This window comes from Zingiber officinale, chromosome 4A (assembly GCF_018446385.1).
Source record: "Zingiber officinale cultivar Zhangliang chromosome 4A, Zo_v1.1, whole genome shotgun sequence".
NCBI lineage: Eukaryota > Viridiplantae > Streptophyta > Magnoliopsida > Zingiberales > Zingiberaceae > Zingiber > Zingiber officinale.
Genome location: NC_055992.1, coordinates 40,775,949 through 40,801,696, shown reverse-complemented (window position 1 = coordinate 40,801,696; position 25,748 = coordinate 40,775,949).

Below are 25,748 nucleotides of genomic sequence, written 5' to 3'. Positions count from 1 at the left end.
TAATTCCCTTTAATATATTAGGGTTAAATCCAAAACTATGCTATAACTTAATTCTTCCCTTATATGGTTAATAAAAATCCTGTAGCTCAGCTGGTCAGGCCGGTTTTGGCTTGGGTCAGTCCGACCCGAGGTCGTGGGTTCGAACCTCGCCTTCAACGATTTTTGCCTAAACCTCTTTTGTTTTGCAAAAATACTAAACGACCTCCAAAAATTACGTAAAAATACTCTAAAAATTCCTAAAAATCTCTAGAACATTTTAAAAGTATTTCCAAATATTTTTATGGACTTTTAAAACTCGAAATGGGGAAAATTGGGTCGTTACAATCCCCCATACCTTATAAAAAGTTCGTCCTCGAACTTAGAATAGCTCTGGATACTTCTGTCTCATATTGTCCTCCCGCTCCCAAGTGATTTCCTCGTGCTTCTGGTTCTGCCAGATGACCTTCACTAGTGGTACTTCTTTGCTTCTTAATCTCTTGACTGCTCTGTCCACTATCTATGTAGGTCTACTCTCATAACTAAGATCCTCTTGGATCTGCACTGACTGAGGCTGAACCACTTGGCTCGGGTCATGGAGACACTTCTTTAGCATGGAGACATGAAATACATTATGTATTGCTGACATGTCTTATGGTAAGTCTAGCCTGTAAGCTACCTTCCCAATCCTCTCTATGATCAGGTAAGGTCCTACATAGCGAGGGCTTAATTTGCCCTTCTTGCCAAATCTCATCACTCCCTTCATAGGAGCGACCTTGAGGAAAACTGAATCTCCTACTTGGAATTCCAATGGCATACGGCGGTTGTCAGCATAACTCCTCTGTCTACTCTGGGCAGTCTCAATCCTCTGTCTGATCTTCACTTTGCTCTCTCTGTATGTCCTCAAGCAAGGTAGACTCTAAGGTCAATGCGGAGGGCTGTCCGTAAATAATTTCAAGTCCAAAATTTGACAACTCCTTCTGCAGTGGCAGGGCTAATGATGACAGAGATATCAGGGATGCACTGGACTTTCTGCTTAGTGCATCTGCCACTTTGTTAGCTTTACCTGGGTGGTAGAGATTCTCACAGTCGTAATCTCTGACCAACTCCAGCCACCTGCGCTGTCTCATGTTTAAGTCCTTCTGAGTGAAGAAGTACTTAAGACTCTGATGATCTGTGAAGATTCTACACTGAACTCCATACAAATAATGTCGCCAGAGTTTCAGTGCAAAAACCACAGCTGGCAGCTCAAGATCATGAGTAGGGTAGTTCTTCTCATAATCTTTGAGTTGTTTGGAAGCATAAGCTATGACTTTTCCTTCTTGCATGAGTACAGCTCCTAAGCCCATCTTGGAAGCATCACTGTAGATGTCAAAACTCTTGTTGCTCTGTGGAACAGTCAGAATGGGAGCACTGATCAATCTCTTCTTTAGCTCTTCGAAACTCTGCTCACATTTATCTGACCATTCGAATCTCTTGTTCTTTCTGGTGAGGGCTGTTAATGGAGAGGCTATCTTGGAAAAGTCCCACACGAACTTCCTGTAGTACCCAGCTAAACCAAGGAAGCTTCTGATCTCTCTGACGTTCTTGGGTCTACTCCAGTTGTTGACCGCTTCCACCTTGGCTGGATCCACTTGAATACCTTTTCCAGAAATAATGTGACCTAAAAACGCCACCTGATTTAACCAGAACTCGCACTTTGAGAATTTAGCATAAAGCTGCTTTTGCTGCAGAGTCTGCAGTACCATCCTCAAGTGCGTGTCGTGCTCCTCTGGGGTCCTTGAATAGACCAGAATGTCGTCGATGAATACGATGACAAATTTGTCAAGATATTCTCTGAACACTCTGTTCATTAAGTCCATGAAAACCGCTGGTGCATTAGTCACACCAAAATACATGACTACAAACTTGTAGTGTCCGTATCTGGTTCTGAAAGCTGTTCTGGGTATGTCTCTTTCTTTCACCTTCAGCTGATGGTACCCAGAGCGCAGGTCTATCTTCGAGAACACTATTGTTCCTCTTCATTGATCAAATAAGTCATCGATCCTGTGAAGGGGGTACTTGTCCTTAACTGCTACTTTGCTCAGCGTTCTGAAATCTATGCACATTAGCACGGATCCGTCTTTTTCTTAACGAACAACTCTGGAGCTCCCCGGGGTGAATGACTAGGGCGGATGAAGCCTTTGTCAAGTAACTCCTGTAGTTGTTCTTGTAACTCCTTCAGCTCTGCTGGAGACATGCGATACGGAGCTTTTGAAATCGGACCGGTTCCAGGAACCAATTCAATCTCAAATCCACTCATTTATTGAGAGGTAGTCCAGGTAGATCTGCTGAGAATACTTCGGGATATTCTCAGACCACCCGAACCCCCCTCTTTCTTACCTTCTTTCTGTTCTTCTGCACTTACTTGACTGGGGCTCCGGGCTCCCTACTGTCTTGTCTTCTATCTTGACTGGCTTGAACTCTATAAACTCCTCATAGTGCTTGTTGGTGATAGAACTCTTCATAGAACTCTAACTGAAAATCTGCCCAGCTCATCTGATCCGCTGCTCTCTTGGTCTTTATCCTCTCCCACCACATACGAGCATCTCCAGACAGGCAGAAAGAGGCGCACTTGACCTTCTCGACTTCTGGCCAGTCAAGAAGCTCCATAGTGCTCTCTAGTGTTTTAAACCAAGCCTGGGCATCCCAGGGCTCAGTCGTGCCTGAGAAGCTCTCTGATTTCAGTTCCAGCCACTGTATCAAGTAGGTATCAAGTAGGCTTTTTGTCTCTGAGGTACTGTGACGACTCCCAGGGCAGCTGGTGGAACCTCGGTTACCCCTGGAGTTTCCACAGTTACTGTTGGAGTGGGAGGAACTGGTTGCTGATTTACCATCAGATTGGCAATCACTTGTTGCTGCTTAGCTACTTATCTCTGAAGTTGAGCAACAACTTCAGAGAGATTAGGCCCAGTTGTTCTGGGCTCTTCGTTTTCCTGAGCTCGCGGTACGAGGACGTCCTCTTCTTGACATCAAGTCAGGCAGAGGAAAAGAAAACTTAAAATTATCACTATACTTTCTAGATATATATTACTTATACATGATACTCGACTTTCAACACCTATGAGTAGGTACTTCTAAACATTTCTCTATCCTTTCTAAACATACATATGTATATGAATAAAAGAGAAACAAAACTTCTATCTTACTTAAGCATTCAAAAACAAATACTCTATACTGCAGTTAATAATAAGAAAAACAGAATAAAGAAAGGATTTAAATACTTTCTTACTTGGAGACGGCGAGGATGATGCTGATGTGTGTGTGATGCTGGAGAATGGAACACTGCTCTGATACCAACTGTAACAGCCACCCTTCTTACTACTACTACTCTCTAAAGATGACCCTTACTTAACTACTAACTCTACTTAACCGGTATGATTAAATATCACATGGAAACCCTACCGAAAAATTTCGGCAGAGTCTCCCCTGTACCGGTGACCAAATCTATAATACAAACATAGTATACGCAGCCACAGACGGCTGGAACATATTTTCCACAACCACACAGTAATAAAAATCACAATAAAAACAAAGAAACTACTCTAGCAATAGCAATGACTACAACACTCCACAAATAATAAAAGAGACTAGCTAGACATGCGGAAATAAACTCAACTACAATCCCAAATGTAATACAACATTAACAGAGGACTAAAAGAAAGTCTAGACAATTTTGCCAGCTACTTCTGGATCTCTCCACAGTCTAGACATCACACACCTTCATCACCACCACCATCCTGTCGCCTTCCTTTCATATCTTAGCTTTTCCTTTATCTGCGATAGGAGGAAAAAAAACAAAAGATCTATAAGCGAAAACGCTTAGTAAGTACTAATCTATCTCACAAAAACATCGAAGTGCATAAAAAGAATGCAACAATACTAAAACTGAAATGCTAAAAGCAAAGCTGCATGTACTCATGGTATACAGAAATAAAACTGAATACTAAACATGCTCACTAACTGACAGGAAAGTAATGAAACAACTACTGTAAGCTTAGAATTAAAGAACCAAACTTTTATTGATTCTAAGCATAAAACTTGTTTCATTTTCTTATATCTTTATACCAGAAATTAATCTTTTAATTTCTCTTTTACCTTCTTCTTCTTTTCTTCTTGCTTTACTTATACTAGAAATTAATCTTTTAATTTCTCTTTCACTTTCTTCTTCTTGTTCTTCTTTTCTTTTCTTTTCTTTTTTGGGCCCAGGCTTTGTAACGACCACCCTTCTTACTGCTACTACACTCTAAGGATGACCGTTACTTAACTACTAACTCTACTTAACCGGTACGCTACTTAACTACAAGGAATCCCTACCGAAAAATTTCGGCAGAGTCTCCCCTGTACCGGTGACAATAATCATAAGTACATACATATACAAAGCAATAACATCACCACGCAGTTTATATATAACTAAAAATAAACTATCCTAGCAATAGTAAACAAAAGAACTCCAACAATAGGAAATAACTCAACTACAATGTGGAATAAACTTAACATAGACAAAGGGAAACTACTAAAACAATCTCTATCAATTTAATAATTGAAAGAAAACTCCAAAGAAGGAGTCTTGACAGTTTCCTTAGCAAACTCATGATCTCTCCACAGTCCAGCCATCACACACCTTCATCACCACCACCTTGTCGCCTTCCTTTCATGCTTTAGCTTTTCCTTTATCTGCAGTAGAAGGAAAGTAGTATCTATAAGCTAAAAGCTTAGTAAGTGCTTGCCTACTCACAAAAACTCGATATGCATGTATATAACGAAAAACATGCTAAATCTGAATGCTTAGAAGAAAGCTACTCATGCTCATCTACTAGTAAATAAATCAGATTAACTGAAATACTAAACATGTAATCATGCTCACAAATAGCATAGAAATCATATTAACTGAAAAGCTAACATGTAAAGCTACTCATGCTATACAAGAATAAAACTATAACTGCATGCTGAAAAGCAAATAAAGCTAATCATGCTAAATAATCTAATAGCAAGAAATCAACTAAATGATAAGACATATAGTCATGCTCAAATAAACTCATAAGGAAGCAAATGAAAACTGATACTGCATGCTTCAAATAACAAGAAGCTAAACTTTCTAATTCTAAACATATTTGATGTTTGTTTCATTTTTTTCCAAAAACTTTTACTTTTATACTTTAAAATAATAATCAACTTCTCTTGGGCCCGGCATTGTACCACTTTGGTATTTTACCAATTTGCGCGCATCCTTAATAAGAGTCGAGGTAGCTAATCCCGAAACTACTAAGGTACTTCTAGGCCTTGTGCCTAGGGGCATCTTGGAGCCCATCCCTTGGACCTTGTGTCCGGTACATGCCCTTTAAAAGTAAAATACTTTTTATCTTTAAATACTTCTTATAATAAAATGTCTTGGCATTTAATAAGCACCTTGTGTGCCAAAATCCCTAAAGTCTTGACTTCGGGATTTTTCTTAAGGCCTTAGCCTTTTTCCTTTCTTTTCTTTATCTTTCTTTTACTTATCTTTTGGTAATTCAGTAGAGAATCATAACTAAATCCAAAAGTAGATCTATTCATGCTAAATGAGGTAGTAAAGAAACTTAAATCTAAATTGCATACTTTAAAAATGAGGGATGTTCTTGCCCTATGCATAGCATAAAAGATCTAACCAAACATGCCAGGTACCAAATTGTGCATGCTCATTAAGTAGCAAGGAAAGCTAAACCGTGCATGCTTAAGTTAATGGCTGTTCAGGTTCATTGAAATAGCAAAGACATCTAACGGTATGCTTTAGATTAGAGAACTATTAAAAGCTAACCAACACATGTATATCAATTCTTCATGCTAAAATACATCAAATCTGAAATGCTAACTATACTAATCAAAATTCTGCATATCAAGCTAACAAAATTCTGCATATATAGAGAAAACTAAAGCTAAATGCTTTAATGAAATCTGAAACTGTAAATAACTAAAGGCTGAAAACTAAAGAATTAAGAACTAATACATCTTGGAAATTAAATTCAATTACAAGATCAACTACTGCCAGTGAATCATGCTCATGTTATTCTATACGAACTAAATTTGCTACTTCTCATGAGTATCCATATAAACTAAATTTGCTACACATGCTCAACTGATAGCAATGAAACTAAAACTGTTCAACTAATAGAAACAGAAAGTTGTACATCTAACAGCAGATAAATACAATCTAAACTTCAGAATCTACAACTAACAAGTGGAATAGAATATCAAATCTACTATCCGATTCTTTCACTAACTACATTCATCTATGGCCTGTGATATCTAGAGCATAAAATCTATTTGTGCATGATAGTAGGTTAACAATCTTTCTATTGGTTTCATGCTCAGATTTAATAAAGGAATCTCAAATTTAAATACTAATCTACACTATCAATGGATCTAAAACCGTATGTACAGGACCAACCACACAAGATTCTAACAGCAGGTTGACCAATAAAAAAAACGTCAGGTCTAGATGAAGCACTGCAATCCACTGAACCCTCCCAGAACCACAACAATTCTAGCCCATTTAAACAATTCCCTTTTTCTTCATAAGACTCACGGCAGCAAGTTTTAATACACCAATCTTCACCGCACGCTTCGAAATCAAGAAGAAAACTCAAAAACAAGAAGAACGAAAATTTGGAACTACTCCTACTGCAGGTGAGAAGCACTTACCTTCGTTTTCTTGGACTTACAACCGAGAAAGAGAGGTTCTAGGGTTTCGGAGAGATGAAGATCCCCGGCGGCTTCTTTGCATCCGCGTGCTCTCCACGGCGAGAAGGTCACGGCTGAGTGACGACCGGCCGGAAAAGACGCCGTCGCCTTCGTATTCCGCCCGAGCCGTCGCTGTCGCGCGAGAGGAGAAAGGGAATTTCGGGAGAAATTTTAGGTTTTAGGAAAAGGATTTAAATCTTATACTCAAGGTTATTTTCGTTTCCAACTATAGCTTAAATGGAATTTTTCTCCTTCTTTAATAACAAACGATCGCTAGCATAGTCGGTTGGCTGCGTTTTGCTTAAGGCTCGTGTTGCGGGTTCAAAACTCGGCTGCAACCATTTTCTGCCCATTAATTCTTGTTATTAACTTCTACTCATTAAATAAAATTCTCCCTTTATTTGATTAAGTAACAACTGCTAGCCCAGTTGGTTAGCTGGCCTTTTATCGAATCAACGAGTCTCGGCTTCAATCCCTCAGCCGCGCACTTTTAATTCCAATTTATCTTAAACGTTCCAACTACTGTATATATACATTTCGCTCTGTATATGATTAACAAAAATCGTGTAGCTCAGCTGGTTGGGCCGGTTTTGCTTGGGTCAGTCCGACCCGAGATCGTGGGTTCGAATCTCACCTTCAATATTTTTTTTTTTAAAACTTCTTTCTTTTTGTAACCCTACTAAACGACCTCCAAAAATTACGTAAAAATACTCTAAAAATTCCTAAAAATATCTAGAATATTTTAAAAGTATTTCCAAATATTTTTATGGACTTTTAGAACTTGAAATAGGGAAAATTGGGTCGTTACAATTCCCCATACCTTATAAAAAGTTCGTCCTCGAACTTAGAATAGCTCTGGATACTTCTGTCTCATACTGTCCTCCCGTTCCCAAGTGACTTTCTCGTGCTTCTGGTTCTGCCAGATAACCTTCACTAGTGGCACTTCTTTATTTCTTAGTCTCTTGACTGCTCTGTCCACTATCTGTGTAGGTCTACTCTCATAACTAAGATCCTCTTGGATCTGCACTGACTGAGGCTGAATCACTTGGCTCAGGTCATGGAGACACTTCTTTAGCATGGAGACATGAAATACATTGTGTATTGCTGACATGTCTTGTGGTAAATCCAGCTTGTATGCTACTTTCCCAATCCTTTCTGTGATCAGGTAAGGTCCTACATAATGAGGACTTAATTTGCCTTTCTTGCCAAATCTCATCACTCCCTTCATAGGAGCGACCTTAAGAAAGACTGAATCCCCTACTTGGTATTCAAGTGGCCTACGGCGTGTGTCAGCATAACTCTTTTGTCTACTCTGGGCAGTCTCAATTCTCTGTCTGATCTTCTGAATAGCCTGAGTAGTCTCATCTATCAGCTCTGTCTGTATGCCCAGTTCCACTTCCATCTCTCTTCTTTCACCTGCTTCTTGCCAGCAAATGGGTGATCTGCACTTCCTGCCATACAATGCCTCATAAGGAGCCATCTTGATGGTGGCCTGATAGCTATTGTTGTAGGCAAACTCAGCTAAACACAGATACTTGCACCAACTGCCTTTAAAATCTAGTACACAAGCCCTGAGCATATCTTCTAGGATCTGATTTACTCGCTCTGTCTGTCCATCAGTCTGAGGATGGAAGGCTGTGCTAAACTTGAGTTTGGTGCCTAGTGCATTCTGAACGCACTCCCAAAAGTGTGAAGTGAAGCGCCCATCTTTATCAGAAATAATAGATTTGGGAACTCCGTGAAGTCTGATCACCTCTTTAACATACAACTGTGCCAACTGCTCTATAGAGTGGGACACCTTGATGGCTAGAAAATGAGCAGACTTGGTCAATCTGTCCACTATCACCCATATCGCATCATATCCATTTGTGGTTCTTGGGAGACCTACTATAAAGTCCATGGATATGTCTTCCCACTTCCACTCTGGTATTGGAAGAGGTTGTAGAACTCCTCCTGGTCTCTGGTGTTCTGCTTTGACCCTCTGACATGTCAGGCAGGTACTGACATATTTAGCTACATCTCTTTTGAGTCCAGACCACCAAAACTTCTGTTTCACGTCTTGGTACATCTTGGTAGAACCAGGATGCATGGAATAAGGTGTACTATGAGCTTCTTCCAAAATTTTCTTTCTCAGCTCTTCATCATTGGGAACACAAAGGCGACTCCCCTGATAAAGAATTCCACTGTCTGATACTCGAAACTCCGAATTTCCTTCTTCCTGTATCCCTTGCTTGATCTTTTGGATATCAGGATCTTCACTTTGCTTTCTCTGTATATCCTCGAGTAGGGTTGACTCTAAGGTCAATGCAGAGAATTGCCCATAAATAATTTCAAGTCCAAAATCTGATAACTCCTTCTGTAGTGGCAGGGCTAATGATGACAGGGACATCAGGGATGCACTGGATTTTCTGCTTAGTGCATCTGCCACTTTATTAGCTTTACCTGGGTGGTAGAGGATTTCACAGTCATAATCTTTGACCAACTCTAGCCACCTACGCTGTCTCATGTTTAAGTCCTTCTGAGTGAAGAAGTATTTAAGACTCTGATGGTCTGTAAAGATTCTACACTGGACTCCATACAGGTAATGTCGCCAGAGTTTCAGTGCAAAGACCACAGCTGCCAGCTCAAGATCATGAGTAGGGTAGTTCTTCTCATAATCTTTGAGTTGTCTGGAAGCATAATTTATAACTTTTTCTTCTTGCATGAGTACAGCTCCTAGGCCCATCTTGGAAGCATCACTGTAGATGTCAAAACTCTTGTCACTTTCTGGAACAGTCAGAATGGGAGCACTGGTCAGTCTCTTCTTTAGCTCTTGGAAACTCTGCTCACATTTATCTGACCATTCAAACTTCTTGTTCTTCTTGGTTAAGGCCGTTAGTGGAGAGGCTATCCTGGAAAAAGTCTTCCATGAATTTCCTGTAGTACCCAGCTAAACCAAGGAAGCTTCTAATCTCCCTGGCATTCTTGGGTCTCTTCCAGTTGCTAACCGCTTCTACTTTGGCTGGATCCACTTGAATGCCTTCTCTAGAAACGATGTGATCTAGAAACGCCACCTGCTCCAACTAGAATTCGCACTTTGAGAATTTAGCATAGAGCTGCTTTTGTTGAAGGGTCTGCAGAACTATTCTCAAGTGCGTGTCATGCTCCTCTAGGGTTCTGGAATAGATTAGAATGTCGTCGATGAACATAATGACAAATTTGTCAAGGTATTCTCTGAACACTCTGTTCATCATGTCCATGAAAATTGCAGGTGCATTAGTCACACCAAAAGGCATGACTACGAACTCGTAGTGTCCGTATCTGGTCCTGAAAGTCGTTCTGGGTATGTCTCTTTCCTTCACTTTTAGCTGATGGTACCCAGAGCGCAGGTCTATCTTTGAGAATACTGTCGCCCCTCTCAACTGATCAAATAAGTCGTCGATCCTGGGAAGGGGGTACTTGTTCTTGATTGTCACTTGATTCAGAGCTCTATAATCTATGCACATCCGCATAGATCCATCCTTCTACTTGACAAACAACACAGGAGCTCCCCAAGGTGAGTGACTAGGGCGGATGAAACCCTTGTCATGTAACTCCTGAAATTGTTCTTATAACTCTTTTAGCTCTGCTAGAGAAATTTGGTACAAAGCTTTTGAAATTGGCTCCACTTCTCTGTTGGGAGGTAGTCCAGGTAGCCCTTCTGGAAATACTTCTGGATACTCACAGACTACCCGAACATCTTCCTGCTTGGGTCTTTCTTGTTATCTTTGTCCTTCCAGTTCTGATTACTTGTTTGGGTTCTCTGTTCCCCCCTGTCTTGTCTTCTATCTTGACTGGCTTGTGTTGCGTTTGTTGTGCCTTGTTGTTGTTCAGATAGTGCTCACTAATACCCTACTGAGCAGCTCTTCACCAATCTATGGTTGGTGAGTTTCACTACTCACATTAGGTGTTATTTCTGGTCTCAGCGTTAGGAGCATTAGTCTGACTCGTTCTTTCACTATACTTACTAACTATAGGCAAAGGTGAGCTAGCCTGTTAAATCTTTTAACCGCTTCTTCTACTGGTAGGTCATCTGGTCTAAATTTTATAAACTCCTCATAATATTTATTAGTGATCCGTTGGCGGAAGAACTCCTAGTAAAACTCTATCTCAAAGTCAACCCAGTTCATCTGGTTGACTGCTCTCTTACTCTTAACTCGCTCCCACTACATACAAGCACCTCCAGATAGGCAGAAAGAGGCACACTTAATGGTATCAACCTTCTCGACTTCTGGTCAGTCAAGAAGCTCCATTGTGCTCTCAAATGTCTTGAACCAAGCCTGGGCATCCCAGGGCTCAGTCGTTCCTGAGAAGCTTTCTGGTTTCAGCTTCAGCCATTGGATGAGATATGCTTCTTGTCTTTTAGATGCTGTGGCGACTTCTAGGGCAGCTGATGGGACTTCAGTCACCACTGGGGTCTCCACATTAATGGTTGGGGGAGTGGGAGGAGCTGGCTTCTGATTGGCCATTAGATTGGCAATCACTTGCTGCTGCTCGCTACTTGTCTCTGAAGTTGAGTAACAACTTCAGGGAGAATAGGCCCAGGAGTTCTGGGCTCTTCGTTCTCCTGAACTTGGTCCTCAGTATGAACGGTACGGGGATGTCCTCTTCTTGACATCAAATTATGCAGAGGAAAAGGCTTGATAGCTTCTCTAACCCTTCTAATCATACTTATATATATGAATAGAGTAAAGGGAAACAAAATCTTCTATCTTACTTAAGCATTCAAAAACAAATACTCTATACTGCAGTTAATAATAAGGAAAGCAGAATAAAGAAAGAATTTTAAATACTTTCTTACTTGGAGACGGCAAGGATGATGCTGATGTGTGTGTGATGCTGGAGAATGGGACCTGCTCTGATACCAACTGTAACGACCACCCTTCTTACTGCTACTACACTCTAAGGATGACCGTTACTTAACTACTAACTCTACTTAACCAGTACGCTACTTAACTACAAGGAATCCCTACCGAAAAATTTCGGCAGAGTCTCCCCTGTACCGGTGACAATAATCATAAGTACATACATATACAAAGCAATAACATCACCACGCAGTTTATATATAACTAAAAATAAACTATCCTAGCAATAGTAAACAAAAGAACTCCAACAATAGGAAATAACCCAACTACAATGCGGAATAAACTTAACATAGACAAAGGGAAACTACTAAAACAATCTCTATCAATTTAATAATTGAAAGAAAACTCCAAAGAAGGAGTCTTGACAGTTTCCTTAGCAAACTCATGATCTCTCCACAGTCCAGCCATCACACACCTTCATCACCACCACCTTGTCGCCTTCCTTTCATGCTTTAGCTTTTCCTTTATCTACAGTAGGAGGAAAGTAGTATCTATAAGCTAAAAGCTTAGTAAGTGCTTGCCTACTCACAAAAACTCGATATGCATGTATATAACGAAAAACATGCTAAATCTGAATGCTTAGAAGAAAGCTACTCATGCTCATCTACTAGTAAATAAATCAGATTAACTGAAATACTAAACATGTAATCATGCTCATAAATAGCATAGAAATCATATTAACTGAAAAGCTAACATGTAAAGCTACTCATGCTATACAAGAATAAAACTATAACTGCATGCTGAAAAGCAAATAAAGCTAATCATGCTAAATAATCTAATAGCAAGAAATCAACTAAATGATAAGACATATAGTCATGCTCAAATAAACTCATAAGGAAGCAAATGAAAACTGATACTGCATGCTTCAAATAACAAGAAGCTAAACTTTCTAATTCTAAACATATTTGATGTTTGTTTCATTTGTTTCCAAAAACTTTTACTTTTATACTTTAAAATAATAATCAACTTCTCTTGGGCCCGGCATTGTACCACTTTGGTATTTTACCAATTTGCGCGCATCCTTAATAAGAGTCGAGGTAGCTAATCCCGAAACTACTAAGGTACTTCTAGGCCTTGTGCCTAGGGGCATCTTGGAGCCCATCCCTTGGACCTTGTGTCCGGTACATGCCCTTTAAAAGTAAAATACTTTTTATCTTTAAATACTTCTTATAATAAAATGTCTTGGCATTTAATAAGCACCTTGTGTGCCAAAATCCCTAAAGTCTTGACTTCGGGATTTTTCTTAAGGCCTTAGCCTTTTTCCTTTCTTTTCTTTATCTTTCTTTTACTTATCTTTTGGTAATTCAGTAGAGAATCATAACTAAATCCAAAAGTAGATCTGTTCATGCTAAATGAGGTAGTAAAGAAACTTAAATCTAAATTGCATACTTTAAAAATGAGGGATGTTCTTGCCCTATGCATAGCATAAAAGATCTAACCAAACATGCCAGGTACCAAATTGTGCATGCTCATTAAGTAGCAAGGAAAGCTAAACCGTGCATGCTTAAGTTAATGGCTGTTCAGGTTCATTGAAATAGCAAAGACATCTAACGGTATGCTTTAGATTAGAGAACTATTAAAAGCTAACCAACACATGTATATCAATTCTTCATGCTAAAATACATCAAATCTGAAATGCTAACTATACTAATCAAAATTCTGCATATCAAGCTAACAAAATTCTGCATATATAGAGAAAACTAAAGCTAAATGCTTTAATGAAATCTGAAACTGTAAATAACTAAAGGCTGAAAACTAAAGAATTAAGAACTAATACATCTTGGAAATTAAATTCAATTACAAGATCAACTACTGCCAGTGAATCATGCTCATGTTATTCTATACGAACTAAATTTGCTACTTCTCATGAGTATCCATATAAACTAAATTTGCTACACATGCTCAACTGATAGCAATGAAACTAAAACTGTTCAACTAATAGAAACCGAAAGTTGTACATCTAACAGCAAATAAATACAATCTAAACTTCAGAATCTACAACTAATAAGTGGAATAGAATATCAAATCTACTATCCAATTCTTTCACTAACTACATTCATCTATGGCCTGTGATATCTAGAGCATAAAATCTATTTGTGCATGATAGTAGGTTAACAATCTTTCTATTGGTTTCATGCTCAGATTTAATAAAGGAATCTCAAATTTAAATACTAATCTACACTATCAATGGATCTAAAACCGTATGTACAGGACCAACCACACAAGATTCTAACAGCAGGTTGACCAATAAAAAAAACGTCAGGTCTAGATGAAGCACTGCAATCCACTGAACCCTCCCAGAACCACAACAATTCTAGCCCATTTAAACAATTCCCTTTTTCTTCATAAGACTCACGGCAGCAAGTTTTAATACACCAATCTTCACCGTACGCTTCGAAATCGAGAAGAAAACTCGAAAACAAGAATAACGAAAATTCGGAACTACTCCTACTGCAGGTGAGAAGCACTTACCTTCGTTTTCTTGGACTTACAACCGAGAAAGAGAGGTTCTAGGGTTTCGGAGAGATGAAGATCCCCGGCGGCTTCTTTGCATCCGCGTGCTCTCCACGGCGAGAAGGTCACGGTTGAGTGAAGACCGGCCGGAAAAAAGGCCTAGCTCCGTCGCCTTCTCCGCCCGAACAGTGGAGTCGCCGCCGTCGTCGCCGTTCGCGAGAGAGGAGAAAGGGAAGTTCGGGAGAAATTTTAGGTTTTAGGAAAAGGATTTAAATCTTATACTCAAGGTTATTTTCGTTTCCAACTATAGCTTAAATGGAATTTTTCTCCTTCTTTAATAACAAACGATTGCTAGCATAGTCGGTTGGCTGCGTTTTGCTTAAGGCTCGTGTTGCGGGTTCAAAACTCGGCTGCAACCATTTTCTGCCCATTAATTCTTGTTATTAACTTCTACTCATTAAATAAAATTCTCCCTTTATTTGATTAAGTAGCAACTGCTAGCCCAGTTGGTTAGCTGGCCTTTTACTGAATCAACGAGTCTCGGCTTCAATCCCTCAGCCGCGCACTTTTAATTCCAATTTATCTTAAACGTTCCAACTACTGTATATATACATTTCGCTCCGTATATGATTAACAAAAATTGTGTAGCTCAGCTGGTTGGGTCGGTTTTGCTTGGGTCAGTCCGACCCGAGATCGTGGGTTCGAATCTCACCTTCAATATTTTTTTTTTAAACTTCTTTCTTTTTGTAACCCTACTAAACGACCTCCAAAAATTACGTAAAAATACTCTAAAAATTCCTAAAAATCTCTAGAATATTTTAAAAGTATTTCCAAATATTTTTATGGACTTTTAGAACTTGAAATAGGGAAAATTGGGTCGTTACAGGCTTAGTACCATCTTTGTTTTGCGCGCTCTCTAATAGTGACTGGGGTAGCGAGCCTCCAGCCCTATGAGGATAAAGACCTCGGTCTTACCAGAGCCAAGACCTCGGAATTGGTCACCTGGATTTGTTTAACGACAACCTCGGAAGTCGGGTACTAGCCTCTTATTTTAATTTACTTGTTATCTCTTTTAACTAGACTTTAGTCTTTTTCTTTACTCATGCTTCTTATAATCCTTTATTGGAGCCTATTAGAATCCTATAGATATATCTAACAAGTATAGGATTACAACTAACCAAGCATGCTATATAACAATAACATAAGGGAAGCAGATCTGAACTCTCTAAGCATGTTATAAAATAAAGCAAAAGAAAGCTAATTTGGATTTCCTAAACATGCGGTGATAAAAGCAAAAGAAGCAAATCTGAACTTACTAATCATGCTATAAAATAGAGCAAAAGAAAGCTAATTTGTACTTCCTAAACATGCTGTAAAATAGAGCAAAAGAAAGCTAACTTGGACTATCTAAACATGCTGTAAAATAGAGCAAAAGAGAGCTAATTTGGACTTTCTACACATGCTGTAAAATAGAACAAAAGAAAGCTAACTTGGACTTTCTAAACATGCTGTGATAAAAGCAAAAGAAAGCTAATCTAACCTTACTAATCATGCTACAAAATAGAGCAAAAAGAAAACTAATTTGATCTTGCTTAATTATGCTACAAAATGGAGCAAAAGAGAACTACTTTAAGCTTACTAATCATGCTATAAAAATAGGGCAAAAGAATGCAACTTTGAACTTTCTAAACATGCTGTAAAATAGAGCAAAAGAAAACTAACTACCAGCCCCATTAATCCGAGATAATGCAAGCCGCATAAGTTAAACCAAATCTGCAATACTTCTTCTACCTATATAGGCTACTCCTGCCACTATACAGCACCCTGGTAACAAGCAAAAGAGACCAAAAATGCTACCCATGACTATCCATCCCAGTGACCACAACCTGTCCCTTCTTCTCCTTCCTTCAAAGCCCACGGCAGCAAGCACAGAAGCACAAAACATCAATGTTTCAAGCTTTAAACACTAATGGTCATGGCTAAATGATGGAGGAGGCATAACTCACAGCTATCTAAAAACCAAACAACCGAATTTTGAAACTGCACTTCCAAATCACTAACTGTACAACAACTCAAAACCGAGCTGTTCGTGCCAATTTAACAGCACAATCCGACACTACATGCTAAAAAGGAAATCTATACCATCTCATGTATATTGCCTAATAGCAAGAATAACCATACTTCATGCTACGCAAGCTATTTAAATCAAAGTGCTACACGAAATTCCCAACTGAAACATGTCCACACCCAATCTGATAAATTCAGATTATGGCAGCAACCTTCACAAACCTACCGAACTCACAACAGAAATTTGGAAACAAGGAATCTCATGGCATAATTTGGAACAAGGAATCTCAACAAAGCAAGGAAGAACAACCCTAGCTTATAAATCCACTCGGCACAGCAAAATCCGCAACAAAAGGAAACGGAAACCCTAAATTCGGAGCAAGGAAGAAAATCGAAGCTCGGAGCAACTCCTACCGCAGGTGAGTAGTACTTACATAGCTTCTTGAACTTACAACCGAGAAGAAGAAAGGGGAAGACTTTTAGGGCTCAGCGGCTTGCAAAATCTTGGCTTCCTCTTGTACCCGCGAGCTCATCTCCGTCGGGATAACCACCCACGGTGAAGGATGACTAGAATAAGGCTTCACCGGCGCCGGAGACCCAAGACCTAGCTTCCTCTTGGTTTCCGCCGAGAGAGACGGCGCTGTCGCGAGGGAGAAGGGAAGAAACAATTTCGGGAGAAATTGTTTTGGGTTTTGGAAAATCAAAACCTAATTCCCTTTAATATATTAGGGTTGAATCCAAAACTATGCTATAACTTAATTCTTCCCTTATATGGTTAATAAAAATCCTGTAGCTCAGCTGGTCAGGCCGGTTTTGGCTTGGGTCAGTCCGACCCGAGGTCGTGGGTTCGAACCTCGCCTTTAACGATTTTTGCCTAAACTTCTTTTGTTTTGCAAAAATACTAAACGACCTCCAAAAATTACGTAAAAATACTCTAAAAATTCCTAAAAATCTCTAGAACATTTTAAAAGTATTTCCAAATATTTTTATGGACTTTTAAAACTCGAAATGGGGAAAATTGGGTCGTTACATTTGACTCCATACCCCTTAGACATAAAAGCTTCTTGGTTATTTTTCCTTCCAAGTAAGACTCGTAGGTTGGAAAGATTTCCACTACTAATGAACCCAAAAGTTCATTAGCTACCAATGAATCCTACTCAAGTTAATATAACCTAGCCTTAGAAGCCAAAGATATAATTGGTTCATTTTGGAAGGTTACTTTCTCTTAAAGTTAGAAGATGTGTTACTAATTTCCATTTGTTGTATCGTGAGAGTTATTGGATTTATAAATTGCCAACCAACGTACCAGAACAGATAACTTCCCTCTTTTTCTTAATAACAACTTTGTTATTTAAAAGAGGCAGAATATCAAGTTCTTTGAATAGTTTAGAAACTGAAAACTAGTTCTTTCTAAACTTGGTGCGTAAAGACAATTACTCAAAAATCCATGTTTTATTCTTATTAAAAGATAAACATCTCTCACTGCAACAGCTACCATTTTTACAGTAGTGCCCATGTAGACGGTGTCTTAATTTTCATTTAGTTGTCGGGTTTCCTAGAACCCTGCAATGAAATGCAGACATGATTAATGGCATCTGTATCTACACTCCAGGTTCTGGTAGATAACACCACTAAACATGTTTCAACTAATGAATTAAATACACCTATATTGTTCTTAGTTCTAAGAAGACATTCTACCTTAATATCCAAGTCCTATTTCCAATCATTACAATTGGGATTACTAAGTCTTTCTTATAGTATGACTACTAGGGGATCGACAAACATTTTAAATCCTAAGAATCACAAAAATACTTGGGCAAGATCAACTCCTTAAAAATCCCCATGAATTTTGTATGCCACGATAGTGTGGACGTATACAAAATCAAAGAGGAGATTTTATTCATTAATTTTATTATCTCGTCAACTTTACTTTATGACGAATAAAATTAATAGTTGATCTGTCTTTGATCAAATATTTGGTCAAAAACTTTTGAATTTAAAAAAAAATATTGATTCCTCAAACAATATTATTTAAATTCACCAACACCTCAAACACCGTGAATTTTGCATGCCACGTTAGTGTGGACGTATACAAATTCAACATTTGTAAAAGGAGGGTTTTAACCCATTAATTTTATTATCTTGTCAACCTAACTTTTTGACAAATAAAATTAATTGTTGGTATCTTTTGGTCACACAAATAATAGCAGTGACTCCGATGGGGAGGATACTATTAGATGTGTCTAAGTGTATACCATTACTTGACACTAAGTCCATTAATAAGATTATGCCCCTTCCGTTGGGGAAGATCACACGCCTTTAAATTCGTCATCCAAAATGGATGTCATGTAGATGATGATGCTGATCCGCCACATCAAGGAACATCAGAGCCAACACGCAAGCTTGTTTGCATCACTTACAAACCAGTAATGGAGACCATGAGATTTACTTAAAAATCCCTCTCCCACTTAGTTATTTATAAATGAGGAATTTTAACTATGCTAGCCTACTAAATATGTAAACTAACATGCACACACAGCACAATATAAAAGCAATAAATAGAAAATCTAATTTTCAACTATTATGGCTTTTATCTCTAGTTGTCCTCTGTGTGTTGTCATCCCAAGCTGCTGCCATATTTAGCCACTGTCACCGGGTTTAGCTGTCGCATCCATCTTGCTCCTAGTTCCGCTGCGCCTCTGGTCCTTAGAAGGTTCCACGCTTTTCAAGATTCGATCTGCGACATAAATAGAATTTTACATTTTTATCCTATATTCCTCGAAGGAATGTACATGTAAACTAGATCGAACATAAAATAAAATTTACATCCATCGATCCTATATTCCATAAAAGAAATGTACATGTAACTAGATCAAAAGATAAAATCCTAATAAAACTAAATACAGCTCCTGCTGTATTTTATAATACAATCATGCACACACAATAAAATGCCCTTGACATGTCTAAGGGTCCAATCACACACATAATAACTATAAGTCATAATAGTTGGATCCTGCATCCACAAAGTTAGCACATCCTACTATTATCCTGCCTAAATTATGTATAACATGTGCATAATTAAACTAATACCAAATACACAGAGGCAAAACCCTAGCTCTGATACCAATTGTTGGTTGCTACTCGAAAAACCTAGAGGTTCCACTGTACAAAAATTTTGTACAAAGGTCTGAACCTTTTCCTAGCTACCATGTGTTCTTTTAAATTAAATTTTGGATCGCCTGCGGAACTTAACACGTTTGATCCAAAACTTAATCTATTCGTTCTTTTAGGTTTTGACTTGGGTCTCCTGCGAAACTTAACACGTTCGACCCAAATCACCTTAAGTTATTAATTCCATTAAATATTATTTCCATAATCGGTTCCCAGTACTGACGTGGCGAGGCACATGACCTTCTTGGATATGGGAGCAACCACCACCGACTAGACAAAACCTTTTATAGAAAGCTAATATTTAATTTCCTAAAATAACTTTAGGTTAACCGAAAAGAACAATCAAATCACAAGGAAAATAAAAAACAAAAGAACACAACATCGAAAAACATATTCGAAATTTTAGAATCGTAAGCCTCTTGTATTTGGTATTATTTCCAAAAATAACTAGTATGATGCGGAATGAAAAATTACTAGTTATACCTTTTAGAAAGACCTCTTGATCTTCTACCGTATTCCTCTTCTAACCTCGAACATTGTGTGGGCAATGATCTTCCGAGATGAGAAACCACCAACTACCTTCTTCTCCTCCTAGCTAGGTTCGGCCACAAAAAGCTTTACCAAGGATAAAGAACAAAACACCAACCAAGCTCCAAGAGATGCTAGCTTTCTCCCCTTCTTCTTCTTCTTCTTCTCCAAGTAGTATCCAGCCGCCACAAGAGCTCCAAGCCTTTGAAAGTTTCGGCCACCACAAAGAGGGAGAGAGGAAGAGGATGGCCGGCCACTCCAAGGAATAAAAGAGGGAGAGAAATAATAAAGGTTGTTCACCATGAAGGCACCCCTACCCCTTCTTTTATATTCCTTGGCTTTGGCAAATAAGGAAATTTATTTATAATAAAATTTCCTTAACTTTCCTTGACAACAATTAATTAAGAAAAAATTAAATAAATTTTCCTAATTAATTGTATGTGGCCGGCCACCTCATGTAGAGCAAATAGGATAATTTTAATCAACAATTAAAACTTCCTTTTTTGTCTTTGGAAATTTTAAAAAAATAAAATTTCCTTTTAAAATCCCTTCATGGTTGATAAAAAGAAATTTCTATAATTTTAATTTTCAATATGTGAATAATTTTTTAGAGAGAAAAAATAAAATATCTTTCCAATCTACAAATAAGGAAAGAGATCTAATCTCTTTCTTTTAATCTTTTTGTAGATCTTTTTAAAGAGAGATATTTTAATTTGAATTCTCTGTAATAAATTATATCTTCCACATAATAAAAATTAAAATTAAAATTTTTTTAATTTAATGGGGGCCGGCTACCTAACCTTGGGTTCAAGCTAGGGCCGACCACCCATGAACCAAGGCTTGGCCGACCCTAGCTTGAACCACAAGCTAGCTTGGCCGGCCCCTTTCTCATGGGTATGAAGGTGGGTATAGGTGGGTATAGTACTCTATAAATAAGAGGCTACGATAGGGACCGAGAGGAGGAATTGGTTTTGGTCTCCCGATAAAATTAAGCATCCCGTGTTCGCCCTGAACACACAACTTAATTTTATCAATAATAATTCATTCCACTAGAGAACTATTATTGAACTACCGCACCAATCCCAAATTATATTTTTGGGCTCCTTCTTATTATGAGTGTGTTAGTCTCCCTGTGTTTAAGATAACAAATGCCCACTAATTAAGTAAGTTACTGACAACTCACTTAATTAATATCTAGCTCCAAGAGTAGTACCACTCAACTTCATTGTCATGTCAGACTAAGTCCACCTACAGGGTTTAACATGACAATCCTTATGAGCTCCTCTTGGGGACATTCTCAACCTAGATTACTAGGACACAGTTTCCTTCTATAATCAACAACACACACTATAAGTGATATCATTTCCCAACTTATCGGGCTTATTGATTTATCGAACTAAATCTCACCCATTGATAAATTAAAGAAATAAATATCAAATATATGTCCTTGTTATTATATTAGGATTAAGAGCACACCCTTCCATAATAACTGAGGTCTTTGTTCCTTCATAACGTCAGTATAAAAGGAATGACCTCAAATGGTCCTACTCAATACACTCTAAGTGTACTAGTGTAATTATATAGTTAAGATAAACTAATACCTAATTACACTACGACCTTCCAATGGTTTGTTCCTTTCCATCTTGGTCGTGAGCTACTGTTTATAATTTATAAGGTACTGATAACATGATCTTCTGTGTGTGACACCACACACCATGTTATCTACAATATAAATTAATTGAACAACTACATTTATCACAAATGTAGACATTTGACCAATGTGATTCTTATTTCTAGATAAATATTTTATACCAAAAGCTAGGCTTTTAGTATACATTCTAACAAGAACGGGGTGAGATGCATAGGGTACAGCCTGGACTCGAGAATGCTTATTTCTGTGCATCAATATGAGTCTGAGCGTTAAATACGTGATTAAAAGTAATCAAATCAAGTCTTCCAGCCTTAGTCAAATCTAACTGGATCAATTGACTTGACTTGACTAACCAAGTGAACACTGTTGCCCTGTAGGCAATCAGCAAGTAGCTAAACGGTTAGACAGTTGGTGAAGGAAATAATAAGTTTAAGCATGTCTGTACTTAAGGGATCTGATACCTGATCAAAACAAATCTTGACTCATGCTTGGACTTTAGGGCTCTGATACCTTACTAAAACAAATGGCAAGCTATTAAAAATTAAGGTTTCGCTTCTCCTTTGCCTTAAGTATTCTTGAAATTCATTTCAAAAACATGCCTTAAGCAGCTTTCTCAAAAAAACTTTCTCCAAATTTAAAACTTTCAAGTACCCTCTACTTTGAAAATTTTTTATCTTGTTAGAAAGTTATTTAAGTTGAAACATTTTCAAAAATTTGGTAAGTTTAAAAAAATATATATATATTTAGAAAATTATTTAAAACTTTGAAATTTTTAAGTTAAAAATTTTCCTTGGAAATTTTCTTTAAAAACCTGAATATTTTCTTCCAGAAAATTTCTGAAGTTGAAAATTTTGTTTGAAAATTTCTGAAGTTGAAAATTTTGTTAGAAAATTTCTGAAGTTGAAATTTTTGTTAGAAAATTTCTGAAGTTGAAAATTTTGTTTGAAAATTTCTGAAGTTGAAAATTTTGTTAGAAAATTTCTGAAGTTGAAAATTTTGTTTGAAAATTTCTGAAGTGGAAAATTTTGTTAGAAAATTTCTGAAGTTGAAAATTTTTTTTAGAAAATTTCTGAAGTTGAAAATTTTGTTTGAAAATTTTTGAAGTTGAAAATTTTGTTAGAAAATTTCTGAAGTTGAAAATTTTGTTAGAAAATTTCTGAAGTTGAAAATTTTGTTTGAAAATTTATGAAGTTGAAAATTGTGTTTTGAAATTTTTTTTCAAAACTAACTCACTTTTGATATATGGCAAAGGGGGAGAGTAGAGAAATTCAAAGAAAATAGAGCTTGTATTAAGGGGGAGCTATGGCTATTAGTAAAAAAATTCAAAGAGAATAACTTATATTAAGGGGGAGCTATGTTTATGCTTATCTTGGTTCTTGTGCTTATACATAACTGCATATTTTGTACTTAACATTGAATTTCGGTTGCCATTATCAAAAAGGGGGAGATTGTTGGTGCGGGAAGCATCCGACGATCGAACCTTAGTTTTGATAATGGCTAAGGATTTAAAGTTAAGTTTGTGTGTGATCTAACATGTTTGAATAAGTGTTTCAGGAAAGTCCTAGCTGCGATTAGGCAGGTGAAAAACCCTAAGGGGTGGTAACCTTAGGTCCTAGGGGGCGGTAACCCTAGGTGAGGGAAAACCCTAAGGGGCGGCAACCTTAGGTCCTAGGGGGCGGTAACCCTAGGTGGAGGAAAACCCTAGGGGGCGGTAACCCTAGGTCCTAGGGGGTGGTAACCCTAGGCGGAAAGTCCAGTCGGTCTGGAGGACCGGACTGGCATCAGGTAATCTCTCCTGAGGGCAGTAGGTGAGGACGCGTTCCCCGTAGAGGGAACAGTAGGCGTCGGGTCGACCTAGGGTTTCCGGTTGGGAATCCGAAGTCAGACTCGGACAGTCCGAAGACTGTCAGTTTTTCTTTACTATGTTTTATCAGATTCTAACACTGTCTTGCAGGGTATTTGCTCGGACTAACCTTGTTTTGCAGGAGAGGAACCTGCTGGAAAAAGGTGGTCCGGGCGCCCGGAACAGGTCCGGGCGCCCGAGACCAAACTTTATCCCCTGCGCGACTTCACCACGTGGAGCAACCTAGTTGGCTGGCCACGTCACACTCCAGGCGCCCGGAAAGGTCCCAGGCGCCCGGAACCTCATATAAAAAGAGGGTTGAGGTGCAGCTTCAACTACAAGACATTCTAAGCTTTCTTCTGTGAAGTGCTGCCAACGAGACGACCTTGAAGCGCTACTACTCGATGTCGACAACCCGAAGCTCAGACTCTTCGATCTTTTGTTGTCAGTATTAGTTTACTTATTGCATTAATTGTAATTCAAATTGTAATCTTTCTGATATTATAGTTGTTGCCCATCGAAAGTGGTCAAGGACCGCGGGCCTTCGAGTAGGAGTCGCCATATGCTCCGAACGAAGTAAAACATCTGCATCTGTTGTGTTTGCTTTTACTTTCCGCTGCGTAACCCTTTTACGATTTCCAAAAAACGTTAAAATAGCCATGAGCGCTATTCACCCCCCCCCCCTCTAGCGCTTTCGATCCATCAGGAACAACATTTGTTCTTTATTATAAACGAAAAATCTTTCTTGTCCAAACAAGATGTAAAATACCGAAAATAGGCGAATATTAATAAGGGAATTTTTCGGAATTTTTGGAAATTTTTCAGGAATTTTTCCGAGCTCGTATGGACGAGTTAACGGGGATAAAAATGGAGCCGGGAAAAGCCTGTTTAGGCTACCTATTTAAGCGAGGAAAAATTGAATTTATTTATTTCCTTGCTTTTCCTTTTCTTTTTATTTATTTTCTTTTCCTCCTCGTTACTGTGTCGTTCCCTTCTTCCTTCCCCGCGCGCCCGACGCCCTCCTCCTTGCCCTAACCGCCGGCCGCGGCGATTTCTCCTCTCCTCCTACTTCATCTCCTTCTCCTTCTCCTTCTCCACACCAGCGCCGCCGTTTGTGCCCTAGCCAGCCCGACGCCACTGCCGGCACCGATTCCCCAGCGCCGGCCGCCGTCCCTCTGTGGCCTAGCATCTCCACCGCCGCCAACGCCCTTTTTGCTCTAGCACTGGCCGTGATTTCCTCTGCCCGACGCTGACCCTCATCTCCTTTGCTCGGTGTCGTCGGCGCAGAGCCGGTCTCTTTCGTTCCGTCGGCAGCAGCCTTTCACCTTGCCCTAGATCGCCGGAATCTGGAAGCTTGGGTAGGTCTTCAGTTAGGAGCAGCAACCCAAGCCTTGGTGTCCCCTTCCATGCCCTAATTTCACTGTGGGGTCTTCGTTTGGTTCCGGCAGCACTCCAGTCAGAAGCTCCCCTTGTTCCAGCATCAAGAGGGGCTGTGAATTGAGGTAAGGTTCGGGTATCAGAAGTTTACATGCTGTAATTCAGTTGTTTGGACTAATTCTAAGAGTAATGTATGTTTTGTTGTTCTTTAGGTAGTTGTCGACGGAAGCTTTAGGGCGGTGAGGTGGATTTCCAGCAGCCCACATTATTATAGCTGTGAGTTTGAGGTATGTTGTAGGAATTTGGCTACGTGTTGTAGTGGATAATGGATTGATTTAGGTATGATTTAATTACATGATTATGTGTAGGTTTGAATTGGAGGTTGTAATTAGTTTTCGATTGTGGATTTGGTTTATGTTATTGTTGATTAGGATTTTTCCCTAATTTAGTTTAAGAGATTTTATTTAGTTATTTATAGGAGTGTAGCTAAATAAAATATTTATGTTGGTGACCCAGGATTTTGACGCGAGACGAGTATCTCGACGTTGGATTTGGACCGGATAGATCTTTGCTATTGGAGGCGGGTACTCTTGACTTATTGTCTTTGATATGCTTAGTAATGAAATTAACAATTTGCATTAATTGTGTTTTCTCATTTGTTCGGTTAATCACTGCCCGATACATGTTGCCTGCTTGATTGATTGTTTGTTTGCATCTCGTATTGATACCTATCTGATTTCACATGCTCATGGGTAGTGATAAAACCATGTTTTACCATGTCAGGACCTAGGTTTGATACCTTAATTGATCAGTATACCTTGATATGATTTATTTACTTTGGTGTACATTATCATATGTCCAGAGATTGATTTAGCATATTACCATGCTTAGTGACATGCACCATTCGCATGATTGCATGCTGTGTGAGAGATTGCTCCATTATTGTCGAGCACCTTGCCAGTTTTCATCACTGTTCGGTGCTCCGTTGTGACGCTCATGGGTAGCCTGACACAGCGTGGTAGCATGTCAGTTTGACTCT